Source organism: Mesoplodon densirostris, chromosome 12, assembly GCF_025265405.1.
Source record: "Mesoplodon densirostris isolate mMesDen1 chromosome 12, mMesDen1 primary haplotype, whole genome shotgun sequence".
Taxonomy (NCBI): domain Eukaryota; kingdom Metazoa; phylum Chordata; class Mammalia; order Artiodactyla; family Ziphiidae; genus Mesoplodon; species Mesoplodon densirostris.
The window spans coordinates 58759012-58774215 of NC_082672.1; positions in this window are offsets into that span (position 1 = coordinate 58759012).

The following is a 15204-nucleotide window of genomic DNA, read 5'->3' on the forward strand; positions in this document are numbered from 1 at the left end:
CAGGGGTTCCGGGTGCCTTTTCTGAACTAGAAAAGCCAAATACAGTTCCTCACCCAAGTTGATGCCCCTCTCCCCCTCAGCCCACATCCCGTGTTCGCGACTTTGGGCACTTGGTTAACCTTATATTACTATCTGTCACATGGTGCGTGCAACGTCGTCTGAACTCTGCTGATGCCCTTAGGAAGTTAGCAGCTGTCAGGCAACTGGGGAGATCGGGGAGAAGGGAGCGTGGGCTTTTGCACATCAGCCCGGGGCTTCTCAGAGCCTTTGAGAAACTCTTTCTAAAAGTTCTTTCTTTAGCAATGAGAGAGAAATCAGTTCTCTTATACTTCTTAATAAGGTTTTGCTCCAAAGTCTGATATCTTTATTTGTAGTGGAATCTTCTTATTAAAATGCCCCTGAATCTACTACTAAAGAAATAGGCATAAACATGCAACTGTTTTCATTTCCTGTATGCACAGAAATTCCACTGAACTTAGCTCAGTGCAAATTTGGGGGCCAGATGTTTTCAGTGAATGTTTTCTAACTTTTTAATATTGCACTTTCTACTTAACCTGTTTGTTAATATAACTTAGTGGGTAGAGATGTGGAGAGGGGGTGCCGACTGGCTGGATATAACTGGATTGGTAGCCCATCATTTGTTTTTCACTCGGATCATGACAACTGTTTCATGTCACAATGGAATTGGCCTCTTGCCGAGCAGACATGTCCTCACCTACTGTCTCGTGGTTGTGATAAGATAATTACGAGGACAATATTGTTTGACTCCTAGCCTAGCATGGGCTGTTAAATTGTACAAAGCAATCCAATTCCAAGAAAATAGTCTTTCTAGCCTGGGGAATAAGGTACATCAATGCACAGGCCACCTAATGTTTCTGAAATATTAATGTTGATTGTTAAGCAGAGATTGAGTAGGGAAGGAAAACCACCAGGCAGTTTAAAGAGGAGCCAGGAATAGTCCTATGGGTCCAACATGCTATGAGGGAACCAACTTCATGTTTAGCATCAGTCTGCCTTCCTCAAACACCAGAAACGGATTTGGGGGTAGGATGACTGCAGTATAGTGATAAATCCAGTATCTATTTTGAGAGTTGAGCCTGTATCTCTTAACACAAGTGATAGGCTAAATGTGCAAGGTACAGCAGTTGTCCTACCAGGCACCTCAAACTCCCCAGTTAACTAGGTTGGTCCCAGGCTAGGATATGGGGCTTCCCTCTACAGAACGTCTGAAAGCCCACTAGACCCAACAGTCAAGGCAGTGGCTGGTCAGAGGCCCTAGCTGCCCTGGGAAGGAGAGTCACAGCCCCCACTCCACAACAGACCAAGGATGGGAAATGCTCCCTTACCCTGAAGACACCAGGATGCTTCTGCCTGTCACCAGGACACCCCCTCCTGCAACCCAACTGGAGGGAACCAAGGCTATCACTTACCTTATGTCTCAGACTTACTCACACCCAGCCCCCTGTGCAATTATTTTTAACATTCTGATCCTCAGAAGTGAAATGAAACAAATACAGGCAGGGGAAATTGAAGAAAGCTGGAGATGGGGAAGGGAAAGGGGGAAGCCTTCTTCGTGCCTCAGGGCTGAAGGAAAGAAAAGAAAAAACTTTTGTCAAGAGCCTACTCTGGGCTTCCCTGGTGGTGCAGTGGTTGAGAGTCCGACTGCCGGTGCAGGGGACACGGGTTCGTGCCCCGGTCCGGGAAGATCCTACATGCCACGGAGCGGCTGGGCCCGTGAGCCATGGCCACTGAGCCTGCGGATCCAGAGCCTGTGCTCTGCAACGGGAGAGGCCACAGCAGTGAGAGGCCCATGTACCGCAAAAAAAAATTTTTTAATTAAAATAAAATAAATTTTAAAAAAAGAGCTTACTCTGCTTTACACAAGGTTTGTGTGCTTCATTTCATTAAACCCTCACAAGCACTATGTAAAGTAGAGAGTATTATTCCCACTTCACCAATGGGGAAAATGTGGGTGGGAAAAATGAGGCTCAGAGACGTCAGTGACTACTTGAAGTCACACAGCTAGAAAGAGACAGGGCTCAGATTAGGCCCTAAGCTGTCTGATTCCTCCAGGAAGGTGGCGTGCTTGACCTGTGAGGACGGGTGAGGAAAGCCCATGTGCCTCTGTTCTCTCTGTCTGTCTAGCTCCCAGCTTTCCTGAGGAGGGGGAGCTTGGAATAAAACTGCCAAAAGCTGTGCCCCAGGGGCATGTACAGACACCTGGGGTCTCTTATAGAGGTGCTGGGCCCCAGAGACAGCTCTGCTGCCCCCCTTCCACATCCTCTATCTCCATTTCTGCATTCTCTCATTCCACTGCCCCCAAACTACCAAATGCTAGGGTTCCAGAACCATTGGCGTATATCCTTTCTCTCCCTGGTGTACCACCCTTTTGCCCCATACCTGGGTTTCTTCTTTCTATCCCACACTAACACAATTGGGGATGTTATAAATATCCCTCAGAATAAAGCAGGAGATGCACATCTAAGGGCCCAAACTAAGTGTGGCTTCAAGGTCTGCAGAATCCAGGACCTGGTGCTTCCAAGCAGCTGGATCCCCTGCTGAGGGTGGGAATGGTGAGAGGGGGGGATGACTGGGAATGCTTAGCCAGACTCAGGGGTCCCACTATCTTTGGAAAGGGAAGGAACAAATGGAAAGGAAGGAGACAGAGACAGAGAGGGAGAGAAAGAATGGTTCTTATGCAGGGAAAACTTTATGATTATAGAGAAGTTTTGAAAAATTAGATTTGACTGTGTAAAAATTAATACTGACAAAAATGACCGTCTTTTTAAAATTTCCTGTGACTTACAGCTAATTACCATACAGCACAGTAATAATTGTGTTATTTCATTAAATTTCAGAATAACTTTGGTATGTTTTATTTAATTAAGATAATAAAACTCTTAACTCTTTCTGTATACTCAAGTCTAATAGAGTGGCTCATGGATCCCAGTATTTGGCATGATTACTCATTGCAATAAACACACACACACAGACACACACACACACACACACAGAGTAAATAGTGTGTTTGTCCTGCGACATTCTAAGAGACTTGGATGGAAACCATACTTCATAAGAAGGAATTTTATCCTTGAGGATTTATATTAAGCATGTAAAACATTGGCAGAGGTTTTGCCACACTGAACTCTAGTCTCATATATGTAGCAGCTCATTACCCCAATTTCAAAGTAAGTGGGGATCCCACATGCCGCGGAGCGGCTGGGCCCGTGAGCCATGGCCGCTGAGCCTGCGCGTCCGGAGCCTGTGCTCCGCAACGGGAGAGGCCACAGCAGTGACAGGCCCGCGTACTGCAAAAAAAAAAAAAAAAAAAAAAAGAAAAGAAAATCTAGGCAGTCATTTAAAATGTAGGGCGTACTTCTGTACATATGATCCTGGACCCTCTTCGACCATTGGAAATGCTTGCTTTTAACATGTGTTTTATGTTTGTTTTTCTCATTGGGAGTCACAGGTGTGTTTGTGAGTGTGAACGCTTATGTGTGTATGTGTGAATACCATCTAGCTTATGGAGACATTAAGCCTGATTTCTTCATTGACTCATAAACACCTTGAAAATTTAACATTAGCCAAGGGCAAATATTTATTATGGTTGTTCTTGAAGAGGTACCCAGTGTGTTATTCATTAGATGGGAAAGATTATATACCTAATGGTAACAACTCATGCCCCAATCAGCTGTTACAAGATATGTGCAAAAAAATGGAGGTGTGTCTTCATCCTGATCCTCACTGGCATGTGAAAGTCAAAACTGAGAGGCAAGGCTGGTCGAGAGTAAAGGGTGAGGTATTTCTGTTCTGTCTCCATCTATGACAAGAGCTGTTGGTTGATTATTCCCTTCTCCTGGCATTGGGTTTGGGTGGCTGTGTGCCTCAGGGGACAATGTATCCAACCCCAGTCCCAGGGTGGGTAGGGGTGAACCTAGATTATTTTAGACCAATCGCTGAATTGCAATTAGTACTCCTTTTAGCATTGATTGGTTTAACAATGATCATGTAGCACTTCCAGCCATCAGTACTTGAGGGGAGTCTGCAGGAAGGGCTGCTCAGAAAGGATTGCACATTCTTTAAAATGTCTACAAAAAAAATGGTTTCTCTTCTGGCCTTTGTTGTGGGTATGTAAGGATGTGGTGTTTAAGGCTGCTGTCTTGTGGTTATGTAAGGATGTGGTGTTTAAAGCTGCTGTTCCAATCTTGTATCCCTGAGGGGACCAGCCTTGGAAAATGCTTACCTGACAAGGGTGGCTGCAGTGGAAACAGATGGAAAGGACCTGGAGCCCAATGTCACCACTAGGCCACTGAAATGAACAATCTTGGAACCACCACCCTATCTCTGGACTTCTCTATTAGGGCTAAGCTATTTAGGGTTGGTTCTTCTCAAACTGGAAGTTAAAAGTATCTCAAATGATTTTCCACATCAGCCAAACAAAACCAAACCAGAAATCTCTTGTAAGAAACCTACCCTTGAGAGATCAAATGGGTTCAATATTCTGCTGGGGTCTATAGCTGCCTTTGTTCAAGGAATGCAGATTCACTCTAATGATTTTTACCCTAATCTGTTGTCTATTTTAATGCCTTTTTGAAAAAAAAGATTAACTCTCTCTAGGCTTGTTAAACTCTTACTTCATTTTATTTATTATTGGCTTACAAATATAAAGAAATACATAATCTTTTGTACCCACATAAAAATGTTAAATGATTTTTACTTTTGCATATTTTATGCCAGTGAAGTGACTTTCAGTCTCTTTCACATATTTATCCATTTATTTCTATTTTATTATGTTTCTTTTTTTACCTCTTTTTATATTTGTGCTTACTTTTTCCATGTACTGTCTTGATCTCTTTTGCTTTCAGTATAGGTTATCTTTTAAGTATGGGTGTGTGTATTTCTACTTTCAAGAGGCATGACATAGTGGTAAAAACATGAAATTTTGTACAAAACTTTGGCTTAAATACTGGCTCTACCACCTACTTTTTGTGTAGCTTTTGGAAAATTCCTTAACCTAAAGCAAAAGGAAGGGTGGTGAGCATGGCATGTATTTCACTGTAGAGCCAATCCCAAAGCAAGTGTAGAGGGTAGGATGGCATGTTATATGCCCTGAACATTTTTAACTACACACCTATCAAAAATTAGAAGAGAAAGAGGGAAAGAAGGTAGGAGGTAGAGTAAATTCACTTATGGCCTCATGTGTCATCTCTGTGAGTTGAACGGTACATTATTCAAGCTGACAAAACAAGTATCTAAAATATAAGAACATTGGGCTTCCCTGGTGGTGCAATGGTTAAGAATACGTCTGCCAATGCAGGGGACTCAGGTTTGATCCCTGGTCCAGGAAGATCCCACATGCCGTGGAGCAACTAAGCCCGTGCACCACAACTACTGAGCCTGCATGCCACAACTACTGAGCCCGCGTACCTCAACTACTGAGCCTGTGCACCACAACTACTGAAGCCCGAGCACCTAGATCCCGTGCTCCACAACAAGAGAAGCCACCTCAATGAGAAGCCCGCGCACCGCAACGAAGAGTAGACCCCGCTCGCCACAACTAGAGAAAGCCCGCAGGCAACAACGAAGACCCAATGCAGCCAAAAAATAAAATACAATAAAAAAATAATACTAAAGACTATGGGCATAGAAGTGTGAGGCACTGTAGAATTAAGTAGTAGCTATTATTTATGAGCACTTACTATATGTCTGACACAATGCTTTACATGCATTATTTCATTCAATCCTCAAAACAACCCTTAAGAGGGTAGGTACTGTTATCCCCCATTTTTCAGATGAATATTCTAAGGCACAGAAAAATGAAGTGACCTGCCCAAGGTCACAGCTAATGTCAGAGCCAGGATTTAGTCTTAGGCATTCAGACTCCAGAGCCTACACTCTTAATCATGACACAAACCCCTAAGTCCTCTTAATTCCTTTGTGAATTTTTTTAATATGCTAGTGGTTTAAGGAATATTTTCTGGGCTATGGCTGGGTTAATATCAAACATTCTTTCCCACAAACACTCCTGATCAGGGGGCACCATTCAATTCACTCTAGAGAGAGAAAGGTCAACTACTAAGAAGTCTGGGATGAAAACCAAGTATGGGCTCAAAACAAACAGAAAAAGACAAAAAACAAACATGAGTCACTATGTTCATATAAGACTACTTAAATAATGCTAGCAGATTTTCAGCAACAAACAACTTTGTTTTTTCTTTCCAGGATGGGCACTCAAGTGCCTAGGATGGAAGTGGTCAGGTGCCCATGATTTTTTAAAAAATAAAACATCTTTGTTTTTGTCTTCAAAATATAATAGTAAGTAATAGATACATGAATTGCTTATTTTTTTAATTTGGACTACAGCTTAGGACAATCTGTACTTAGAATATTAAAAATAATATTGATGATAGTAAATAAGGAAATGAAGTATTATCTTTGATGACTAAGTTACAGATTAGCAGCTAGGAAGACCATTGTTTTCACTGTAGTGGATTGCTGATTGTCAAACTAAAAGGTCTCTTATTTTACGAGCATTTGACCTATCTGTGAGAAGCGTTAAGTTATCTAAGGGTTTCCTTTGACATCCACTCAAATACGTAATGACTTTTTATCATAAAACCTGTAGCATAAATGAATACTAGTTTTTCATGCATCCCTTCTGGGGTTGTACCATCTGAATTAATATTGAATAGCTATATCTTTTCTTTGATGTTTTGGAAATTAGTTTTATGTAATCAGTACCTGTCAGTGGAATACTGAATATTGACAAATAAAGAATTTTTCCACATTCTCATTGCTATTATATACCTAACTATCAATTTTTAGGTCAGCCATGGTTTGAGTCATCCCTGAAAATTGCAATGTAGATGGTATTTTATTGGTGGTACTGTCTAGTCTTTGGGAATCTTATATCAGAAAATTCCCTTTCTCTTTCCCTCTCCCTCTCTCTCTCTCTCTCTCTCTCTCTCTCTCTCTCTCTCTCTCACACACACACACACACACATACCCACACACTTCCATACAAAAGCAGCCTCAGGGCTTCCCTGGTGGTGCAGTGGTTGAGAATCTGCCTGTTAATGCAGGGGACACGGGTTCGAGCCCTGGTCTGGGAGGATCCCACATGCCGCGGAGCAACTGGGCCTGTGAGCCACAACTGCTGAGCCTGCGCGTCTGGAGCCTGTGCTCTGCAACAAAAGAGGCCGTGATAGTGAGAGGCCTGCGCACCGCGATGAAGAGTGGCCCCCGCTTGCCACAACTAGAGAAAGCCCTCGCACAGAAACGAAGACCCAACACAGCAAAAATAAATAAATTAATTAATAAGCTCCTACCCCCAACATCTTCAAAAAAAAAAAAAAAAGAAAAACCAAAAGCAGCCTCAGTTTCAGCATGCCCTGCCCTGCCCTGGCAACCAGATGTTCCCAGGTAAGGTGATCTCTCCTTATCATGGGAACGGTCCAGATTCAATGGAGTATGATGGAGTATATTGACCTGCCTTTGGTCCATCTTACTCATCCACATGGGAGAGTCTGTGGTGCCAGGAAAAGTCATCAACCTGGAAACAAGTATTTCACAAAGCTCCACAGTTGGTTGAGTAAAGCCTGCACTATTGTAAATAGTGCTGCAATGAACACTGGGATGCATGTATCCTTTCGAATTAGTGTTTTCATTTGTATAAATACTCAAGAGTGGAATTGCAGGGTCATGTGGTACAGAGAGCAAACTAGCAGAGAGGGGTTGAGGGAGGGGCAAGGTAGGTGAAGGGGATTAAGATGTACAGAATACTAGGTATAAAATAAAGTTACAAGGATGTAACGTACAGCACAGCAAATGTAGCCAATATTTTATAATAACTTTATATGGAGTACAATCCATAAAAATAGCAAATCAATTCACTATGTTGTACCCTTGAAACTAATATAATATCATAAGTCAACTGTACTTTAATTAAAAAACAAAAAAACATTCTCCCAGCCAATTTGGTCGTATTTTTGCATCATCACCAAATCATGGTGTATTCATCAAGACAAACTTCACTAGTCGCTTCTCTCCAACTTCTCCTTTTCACTCAGAGGTATATTGAAAACTGTGAAGTGAGAGGTGGAGTGATCCCCAGGAAGTTTTCTTTCTACCTGTGAGAGGTGGCCAAGCCTGGTTTTCCCATGTCTACATCAGGTTATTGTAGCTGCTGTCTAGACAATCAATAGATAGAGATGGGGTCATGAGAGTGATCCTCTTTCTACTGTCCTCTTGACTCTCTGAGGTGTTTTGAGCTAAAAGATGGTAGTATGTTCTGTTAAAGTAATCAAACAAGGAGGTGGCTGTAATGCCGTGGTAGCCTACACAAGCAGACCAAAAACTAAGCCAGAGTTAATGCACCAGAATCCAAGAAAATGAAACAACCAGCCACAAATAGCCAACTGGGCTTTTCCAAATAAGGCAATCGCTTCAGCTATAGTCAATCAAATCATTTCCTTGCTTTGCTTCTGCATCTTCTCTATTAAAAAAACCCTAACTCCTGTCAATGGAGCACTCCTAACCACTGTCAGTTTGGTGCTGCCTGATTTGAATCGATGTTTGCTCAAATAAATTCTTGAAAAAAAAATGTTAATATGCCTCAGTATACCTGTTAAGTTTCTAAACCCACTCACTGTAGATTAACGATTGAAAGTGGCAGCCTCAGCCCTGTCTTGGTTCACAACTCGTATTCCTACAACTCTTCCCACTCTATCCCCATCCCAGTGTCCTATACCCCAGTAAGCAAACTCTCCTGCACGGTGATGATGATGATGTCTGATATTAATTGAACACTTACTAGAACACATTATTCTTAGCACTTGTTCATATTATCCCATTAATCATCACAACCATACTTGGAGATAGGTACTGTTCTTATTACTGTTTTACCAATGGGGAAACTGAGACTTAGATTCCTTAACCAAAGTCACAGATTGCAAGTGGCAGAGTGTGGTACACTTACATAACCATAAACCCTTAGATATTAGAATGTAATTCCAAGAGGTGGAAATCTTGTTGGTTTTGTTCTTTGCTATAGACACTATAATGTTTGTTGAGTGAATTAAAGTAGACTTGACTTAAAGTAGAGCATGCCTAGAGATCAATAAGAAAGAGATTCCCCAAAGAGAAGTTTGGTAGAATGGAAGGAGATGGGTGGATCAGGTGAAAAATAATGAGATCCTCCAGTTAGTTGGGCCATAACTTGGAGAGCAAATCTATACAACTGGGACAAGTGTGTGTGGATATATGGGCAGGGGTGAAGGCAGATATACATAATTGTTATATTTTGTGCTTTATGTCTATTGAAACATCCTTAATGACTTTACTAGTTATTAGCAGCAGGCTTTTTTCCCCAGATGATTTTTTTTTTATATTTATCTTGAAAATAGTAACAAGTAGCCCTAAAGCTGGCTCATTTAATTCCATCATCATGGCTATGGTTACTGAAAAGTAGTTGAGGATTATTATTTTAGGATTTATTTCTTAAAATATCAAAATTGTGTGATATTATCACTCTGATGTAAATACACTCATCATCTGTTAGTTCTTTTGATTTATTCTCTACATCATGTTCCTCTTTGCCATATACATTTTCTTATCACTTTTCGGACTTCTTAACACTTTCTTTTTTCTTTAAAAAAAATCTAGTTTCCTTGAAATTCATTCCTCCTTTTGCTTGTCCTAGTCATCATGAATAAATTGTGTATGTATGAAGGCGTCAGTGTATATAAACGATGTGAAGCAGAATACATTAAACTGACACTGTCAGTCTTCTTTCAACACCAACCTCACAAGCATAAATTTCCTTTTTTTAAGAAAAAAATACCTTCCTACAAAAAGGCATTCTCACCTATTTAAGACCAGTTTTCTGGGGTTATATTCCAAATAAGTGCCAAAACTTGCAATTTAATAAGTAAGAAATAGTTTTATACCCAGAAAATTTTAAGGGAAAATATTTATTACCTGGGTGGATGGGTTCACTCCAGAAGAACCAGCTGAAGACAGACAGAGATAGTACAAGGGGTTTCCTGCAAAAGAGTATTTATTAAGTTAGTCTCATTTAAGCATTGGCTTTTGTTGTAAAGTTAGAGGGCAACTGACCTGGATGAAAATGGCCCTTAGATATAATGAAATCATACTTAACAATTGAGAAATTCTTTATCTAAAAGATTCTTAAAAATAACCTTCTGAGTAAATATTAGTAACATTTAAAATATGAACAATTTAATAATAATGCTTGAAACTTTTCAACAGCTATATATAGCAGCCATCAGTGAATTAATATTTTGTTCCTATATATTTAACTAATAAGTAGTGTCTATTAAGGACAGAAATATAGGTATATAGTACTTTGTGAACCTGGTGAAACACCAAATATTGTTGGACAGTAGCTTTTCATGTTTAGGAGTCATATACCTGGAGGGCAAGCAGGCCACTACCTGCCACAGCGAGGAGATTATTTTTCCTTGACATGGATTTATTATTCAACTGATTAATTTCTCAAATCTGAAATTAAGTGAACTGATAAAATAAGAAATTTCTTATAAATATGACAGAGGGATTCACAAAATTTTACTTAGAATTTTCATAGACGCATCAATTTGTTTTTACTTCTAATTCTAACATTTACAGCCGTTGCTAAGCATGAGGTTTTGATTGATACCAGGAAAAACAGTCACAGCCAAGGTAACAGGGCTCTTACTCTGTCAGGTTTTTAGTGACATGAGTCAAGGTTTTAGATTAAAGGTTACAGCTTACTTTCAGAGCTCTTTTCACACATAGTATTATTTTACAGATAACTTCCTTTCCCATTCTCTGAAGTTCCCATCTTCCTTGGAGAAGTTGAGAACTGGGAGATAAATAAAGCAAGAGACACAGAGAGATGGAAGAGTGAGGCTGAAAAGATTTGGGTTGAGATTCAAACAGCCCAGAAGTCGTCAATAACATTTTTAACATTCGTTAAATGTTAAAAAAATTAACATATAGCCATATAATAGATTATACTCCCAAATCTTAGATGTGAGGCTGTTAGTCTTAGAAACACACAGAGTAATGTTGGCTAAACCTTGGGGAGTTATATTCCTGTAGATTATATTTGGAGAAGAGATACTGAAATACATAAATGATTTGGGAGATAATGGATTGCTATACGTAATTCACTGGAAAAAGTTTGCCTATATCTTAAACTTAAATCATTTCCAAAAGTGCATATGTTCGCCAAACCTGTTAATTTGAATATATAATCCATATTTTCTTTTTGAAAATCGTGGAAATGCTAAAAAACAGTTGTCATAAAGGTTAAATTTTCACCTCTTATCTTGAACACTAGATTTTGTGTATCCCCTAAAATTAGTCTTAAACATCATGGTTTTTCATGATCTAAATAACAGAATGAAGATTGAAATAAACTAATCGTCTTGACTTTTTCAAATAGCCACATTTATTTTTTATAAAACAACATGATGTGGGATGAATTAGGAGACTGGGATTGACATATATACACCAATATGTATTAAATGGATAACTAATAAGAACCTGCTGTATAAAAAACTAAATAAAATAAAATTCAAAAATAAAAAAAACAACATGAGGTCACTGACTGTAATTGTTTTTCTGTATGAAATTCTTCAGTGAGTTCAACCCGTCAGCCATGTATAGCTGTTTTGCCTGAAAATAACTTTTGCTAATTTTTTACATACATTTTGGCATCAAATTTCAGCATAACAAAAACACAAAGTTAACATTTATATTAGCTGATTTTTAAGGTTTGAAGTAACTGAATAGAAAAGTAAAAGAGAACAGAAAATTAAGAGGAAGATAAGTATTAATAAAAAAGAAAGAGCAGAAATTTAGATTATTGCCTTGAAACCACATGGTCAGATGTTAGACTATTTATTTATTTATTTTTAAGATTAGGGAAGATGTTTTATGGCCACTAGCTATTCATTGTGTGGGTTGTCATTTAATGCAATTTTGCTTATTCAAGTAGCAATGTCCTGCTTTACAGTACACACACCTGAGCTTATCATAATTAGTCTCACACCCACCATTCATAAAATTGTATTAGACTGCTTCTTAAAAACTATTTTTCTATTAATATAATCTGTAGAGCCATCCACAGAACCCTCTGTTTAGAGGTGACCATCAGTCTGACGTTTCCAGTTATCACTTCTTTGTTTTCTTTATATTTTTATCATTATTATATGTATCCCTAATAACATAGATTAGTTTTGCCTGTGTTTTAAAATTCTTTCTAAATGGAATCATACTTCATGAACTTTTGCTTTTTGCCCAACCTTAAGTTATTAGATTCATCCATGTTACTGTGTGTCTTTATAGTCTGTTCCCTTCTAGTGCTGTGCAGTATTTCATTGTATCAATATATCACAGTCTAGTTATCCATCCCATTGTTAATGGGCATTTTTATTATTTTCAGTTTAAGACATTTAAAATAAATATTTCTGTGAACATTCTGGAGCACTTATCCTGGTCCATATAAACATGTGTATCTCTAGTTATATCTCACCTAGGGGGAAGATTCTGGGTCATAGGATAATATGTAATTATTCAACTTTAATCAATAATGCTTCACTGTTTTCCACAGTGGTGTAACAATTCATACCCCCACCAGTGGTAGGAGTTTCTGCAGCTCCATATCCTCGCCAACACTTGGAACTCTCAAACTTGACTTTTTTTTTTTTTTTACCTATCTGAGGGTATATTGTGTTTTTCAATTTGCCTTTTCCTTATCACCAATGAGTACTGAGTACCTTAGAAAATATTTATTCACCGTCAGATACCTATAAATGCCTATTGAAATCTTCAGCCATTTTTCTGTTGAATTGTCTACATTTTTTGGATTGATTTGTATACATATTTTATATATTCTGAACAAGAGCCTTTTGCTGGTTATATGTCTTAGAAATATCCTGTGAGCCTTGCTTTTTTGCTATCTTAATTATATCTCCCTTTTTTTTTTCAGTTTTGACATTACTTTTTTGTGTGTGAATATATTTGACCAACAGGCTACTGACTGGAATATTCCATTTAGAACATGACACATTCACTCTGCCACATTTTTCAAGCACTCATTTTGTCCTCATGTACTTTTTTTTATTCTGATAAAAACACACACACACATAATATGACATCAATCCTCTTAACAAATTTTGGAGTGAACAGTACCGTGTTAAATGTTGAATAAGGACAACGCTGTACAGCAGATCTCTAGAACTTTTTCATCTTCCATGACTAAAACTTTATTACCATTGAACAGTAGCTCCCTATTTCCCCATACCCCTACCCTTGGCCACCACCTTCTACTCTCGATAAGTTTGACTACACTGGATATTTCATATGTGTGTAATCGTGCAGTGCTTATCCCTCTGTGACTGGCTCATTTCACTTAGCATAACGTCCTAGAGGTTAATCCATGTTGTAGCATATGACAGGATTTCCTTCACTTTTATGGTTGACTAATATTACACTGTATGTATATACCACATTTCTTTTCTTCCAGCTTTATTGAGATATTATTGATATATAACATATTTAAGGTATACAACATGATGATTTGATACATGTACATAGTGCAAAACAATTACCACAATAAGGTTAGTTAACACCTCCATCCACCTACATAATTACCATTTTTTATGGTAATAATATTTAAGATCTACTCTCTTAACAACTTTCAAGTATATAATACAATACTGTTAAAGTCACCATGCTGTACATTAGATCCCCAAAACTTATTCATCTTATGGCTAGAAGTTTATACCCTTTGACCAACATCTCCCCATTTCTCCCCCCACTCCCAAGCCTCTGGTAATCACCGTTTTACTCTGTTTCTATAAGATCAGCATTTTTAGATGCTACATATAAGTGAGAACATACAGTATTCGTCTTTCTCTGACTTATTTCACTTAGCAAAGTGCCCTCAAGGTCCACCCATGTTGTCACAAAAGGCAAGATTTCCTTCTTTTTATGGCTCAACATTATTCCTCTGTGTGTGTGTGTGTGTGTGTGTGTGTGTGTGTGTGTATCACATTTTCTTTACCCATTCATCCATCAGTGGACATTTAGCTTACTTCCATGTCTTGGCAATTGTAAATAATGCTGCAATGAACATGGGAGTACATATATCTCAAGATACTGACTTCATTTCCTTTAGTTGTATACCCAGGAGTGGGATTGCTGCATTATTTGGTAGTTCTACTTTTAATTTTTTGAAGAAACTCCACTCTGTTTTCCATAGTGGCTGCACTAATTTACATTCCTACCAACAGTGCGAAATGATTCCCTTTCCTCCATATTTTTGACAACAATTTTTATTTTCTATTTTTTCATAGTGGCCACCCAAACAGGTATGACAAAATATCTCATTGGGACTTGATTTGCATTTCCCTGATGGTTAGTATCTTTTCATATACCTGTTGGCCATTTGTATGCTTCTTTGGAAAAATGTCTATTAAAGTCCTTTACCCAGTTTCTAATTAGACCGTTTCTATTTTTCTATTGAGTGGTATAAGTTCCTTATATACTTTGGATATAAATTGCTTATCAGATGAATGGTTTGAAAATATTTTCTCCCATTCCATAAGTTGCCTTTTGATTTTGCTGATTGTTTCTTTTGCTGTGCAGAAGCTTTTTAGTTTTATGTAGTCACATTTGTTTACTTTTGTGTTTGTTCCTTGCACTTTTGATGTCATATCCAAGAAGTCATTGCCAAGACCAGTGTCAAGGAGCATTTTCCCTGTGTTTTCTTCTTGTAGTTTTAAAGTGTATGGGCTTACATTTAAGTCTTTAATCCATTTCAATCAGCATACATGCAACGCTTGTATCTTTGACTTCTTGCTGGCCATTGCCTTCAAAAATATTTTGAGGATTTTCTGAGGCCTAGAATGGCTGTTTTTCCCTTCAAAAAGGATTTGCATTTGCATCTGCCTGGTTACGTAGTGGGTTTTGCAGGCCTGGATCGCCTAAGATTAAGGTCAAATCTTGAAAGTCCCTGGCCTGCCTACTGAGGGTACAAATCTGAGAAAGGATTCTTCTGAACCTTCCCAGGAAAGATCTGCTTTTCTTTTCCATCTCTCTTTCCTCTCCATTCCAACAGCACCAAGGCAGCTCTCTCAGAATTCCCAACAGTTGCGGAGGTAGGAAAGGAAATTCTAAATCAGGTTCTTTCAT